General features: G+C 38.6%; 1 pseudogene; it reads left to right on the top strand.

Moving 5' to 3' along the window:
* The first annotated feature begins 1,688 nt into the window (after nucleotides 1-1,688).
* On the top strand, nucleotides 1,689-3,472 carry LOC118670332 (annotated as a pseudogene).
* Nucleotides 3,473-4,040: the final 568 nt, after the last annotated feature.

Genomic DNA, 4,040 nt, shown 5'->3' with positions numbered 1-4,040 from the left:
TTTTAGAGTTTTAAAATCTTTTTCTTACTATTTCATTGTATAGGATATTTAATACAGTAGGGCAGCAAGAGGTAAAAATAAGTCCCCCAAAGGAAAAAAAAGAAAAATTAAAGGTACAAAATAAATAGTAAATACACTCCAAAGAGAAAAAGTCATCTACAGGCAGGAATATTAACTTGAGAAATTGATATTTCTCTCTTGGGAATTCAGCAATACTCTATTTCACCATGGTGAAAGACCTGTAAATATTTTACTTCCACTAATGTTAAGCACTCAGTCTACTCCTTGGAACCAAGTTATTGATATGCACATCAATCTACTGGGAGGTCACCATATAGCACAAGACTAAATGAAGAAACTAGAAATTAATGCATTCCTCTCTTTTGAGTAGTTTTATTATGTTTCTCTTTAGGAAACACTTTATGATTTCTTAGTTACCCAAAGATGACCATCCACCTATGTCACAATGCAAAAGCTACCCTTTATTTTTACTATAAAATCATTTCTTAAAAAATATTTCTCTTGAAGCACCTATCACATTGTAATTTCCTAAAAAGTAAAAAAAAAAAAAAAAAATGACATACACCCCAATAAAAAATAATTTTTCGTTTTTTAAGAGCTGTTTTTGTAAATCACATGTAGTCAGCCACTTTATAATATCGCAAACAGGCATTTGTTGAGATAGGCAGTTACTGAACTAAGTCACCAAAAGTGGAATTTGACTATTTAGGACAATTTGACTTGTTTTGTCCATTAGTAACATATAATGACTGATGAAATAGCAAAAATATCTTACCTGTTTGTATCTATAAAGAGCTTACCAAAATTTTTACAAATACATCTAATTTTACTTAACTCTCTGGGCAAGGATTGTTTAACCATTGACTGAGAGATTGTATATAGCTGGAAACAAAGGGTAACAAAACAAAATTCAAAAAAGTGGGAGATAGTACTATCTCTTAGAGATGCCAAACTTACATTTTCTAAAATTTAATTTTATTTCAAATATATTTTTATTGATTTCAGAGAGGAAGGGAGAGGGAGAGTTAAAAACATCAATGAGAGAGAATCATTGACCAGCTGCCTCCTACATGCCCCCCCCCCTCTGAGGATAGAGCCCACAATCGGGGCATGTGCCCTTGGCCAGAATTGAACCCGGGACCCTTCAGTCTGTAGGCCGACGCTCTACCCACTGAGACAAAAGAGCTAGGGCCAAACTTACAATTTTACCATGAGGCCTAGGAACTAGAAGAGTCTAGCAAATTCCTTCAAGAAAAATGCATTTGGCCCAGCCAGCGTGCGCAGAGGTTGAGCGTAGACCCATGAACCAAGAGGTCACACTTCTATTCCAGGTCAGGACACATGACGGGTTGCAGGGTAGATTCCCAGTGGGGGACGTGAAGGAGGCAGCCCATCACTGATTATCTCTCATGATTGTTCCTATTACTCTCTCCCTCTCACTTCCTCTTTCTGAAACAAATAAAAACATTTAAAAAAAAAGGGTGGGAAAAAGAGACCTGCACTTCAATATAACGAACACATTCAACTTTGTGAGTTGTTGACTTTAGCCTTTTAAAAAATGTTTTTAAAACAATTATTACTTAGGTTTCACTCTATGTTGTAGTACAAGGTCTTTCTTTATGAAAGAGTGTTTTTACAGGGAACAACAAAACTTATTCTAAGCCCTAATGCATAAGTCTTGGGAACTTGGGGAGACCTTAAGTATGCACAAGAAAATAGCTGGCTAAATAAATAATGGAGATGTCCCCTCAGACTCCCATGGGCCACCATGGTTCTGCTGTGTGAAAGAAGCAAGGAGCTGGAGGGGCTCTGTGCAGGTGACCCTGGTCTACAATGTGTGCATCCAGGTGCGGCACATCTGTTCACAAACGGAAGACTGAGCAAAACATGGAGTATTTCTTCTTCCTAATATGCAAGGACTGACTGATCCCCAGACTGAAGACTTGAAATTAAGGGATGAATGGGATAAAAAGTGTACACCTAGGGGAGGTGCAGTATTTAAAAAAACGTTATTGGATGAAGAAACGGGCATGCTCCAAATAAAAAAAAAAAAAAAAAATGAAGCCAAGTTTTAAATAAGACTACAAGAAGCCAAAACAATAATATCTAATTAACAAATGGAAGCCAGCATCTGTGCTACCATGGGGATGGTGAAAGACTGTTGGGCAGCTGAGAGGGGGCAGTGATGCTTGTTTGTCCCATGAGTCTGCGCCCCACTATCCCATTTGGATGGGATTTGAAAATAAGGAAGATGTTGGGAACTGAGGAAGGACTCAAGGTCATTGAGGAGTCAGAAGCACAACTGTAGAGGGCTGTCAAGGAGTCAAGAAGAATACGATTTCAGACTACATGGGCAGAAATGAAAACACAACACAACACAACACACACACACACACACACACACACACACAATTGCAGTCAAGATTCAGCGAAGGGGATAAGGAGCTACAGCCCAAGGACCTAATATTAACAACGAGGAGCAGAAACAGTTGATGCTGTATTACCACAGAAGACAGGCCAAACTCAAGAAATTAGAAGAAAATGATGGCTCCTGTTTAAATTCTCCATGGACATATAACACTGCTTTGAAAAAAGCATTTTCAGGTAGTTAAAGACAAAGTGGAGACCAAGATGAAGTTCCCAAAAATATTAGCTCACCTCTTTAGGCCAACTAATAATAACTAAAAAGGATAATCACACAGCCCTGGCTGGTTTGGCTCAGTGGATAGAGTGTTGGCCTGTGAACTGAAGGGTCCCAGGTTCGGTTCCAACCAGGGACACGTGACCAGGTTGTGGGCTCGATCCCCAGTAGGGGGCATGCAGGAGGCAGCCGATCAATGATTCTCTCTCATCATTGATGTTTCTATCTCTCTCCTTCTCTTCCTTCATCTCTGAAATCAATAAAAATATATTTTTAAAAAATAAATAAAATAAAATAAGAAATCACAACCCTCTGTGAATGATGTTGAAATTTCTAGTTTTCCGAGGTTTTCTTTTAGTAAGTTGGAAACATTCTCTGTCCAATCCCCAGTGCTGGAGAGAAAGTAGTACATAATAAAGCAGTTTGATATCCTACAACATTATAAAGCACAATATTAATTACAATTTTTCTTACTATCATGTTTGATTTCAAAGTGGTTCCTCATTTTCCATTATATATTTTAATTGATTTCAGAGAGGGAGAGAGAGAAACATCAATGCTGAGAATCATTGACTGTCTGCCTCCTGCAAGGCCCCCCACCCACTGGGAACTGAGCCTGCAACCCAGGCAGATGCCCTGATAAGGAATCAACCCAGGACCCTTCAGTACACGGGCCGATGCTCTACCCACTGAGATAACCGGCTAGGGCTGGTTCCTCATTTTGAGCGATTTATTTTTTCAGAGAAAACTGGTATGGAGTGGGGAGAAGAAGCATTAAAAGCATTTCTTGGTGTTGAGCACCGAGAGTAAATTTGCCTGTTGCTGATAGGAACACAATTCTCCCTCATTTCTGCCCCTTAACTTCTTCCATGGAACTTGAAAGAGCTTCTGATGACTGACTTTCCCCATGTTTAAGAGCTCTTCAATTATTAACCAATGTTACCTGAACAAATTCAATGAGTAAAAAATTTTTTAAATAAAGTAATTACTTTCAGTTCTCTTTTTAACTTTTCTCACCCAGATTATAGAATAGGTTCTATTGTTGCCAGCAACCAAACTACAAAGAAGTAAATTGGGCTGAGATATAGGAGGAAAACATGCAAAAAAAAATATATTGTCTTCTATAGATCAGATCTGTTACTAAGAAAGCCACCAGTCAGACCATCAGTATGATGCAATATACAAAAATAGGAAAGCCATATAGAAGTAGTGGTAGAATATATAACTTCTTGCACAACTCTTTTAAAAATGTATTTTTATTGATTTCAGAGAGGAAGGGAGAGATAGAAACATCAATGATGAGAGAGTCATTGGCTGCCTCCTGCACACCCCTACTGGGGATCAAGGCTGCAACCTGGGCATGTGCGCTTGACCGGAA

The sequence above is a fragment of the Myotis myotis genome, unplaced genomic scaffold (assembly GCF_014108235.1).
Source record: "Myotis myotis isolate mMyoMyo1 unplaced genomic scaffold, mMyoMyo1.p scaffold_m19_p_15, whole genome shotgun sequence".
In the NCBI taxonomy this organism is placed as follows: domain Eukaryota; kingdom Metazoa; phylum Chordata; class Mammalia; order Chiroptera; family Vespertilionidae; genus Myotis; species Myotis myotis.
Note: the sequence above shows the minus strand (reverse complement) of the source record. Positions and strands in the feature narration are given on the sequence as shown.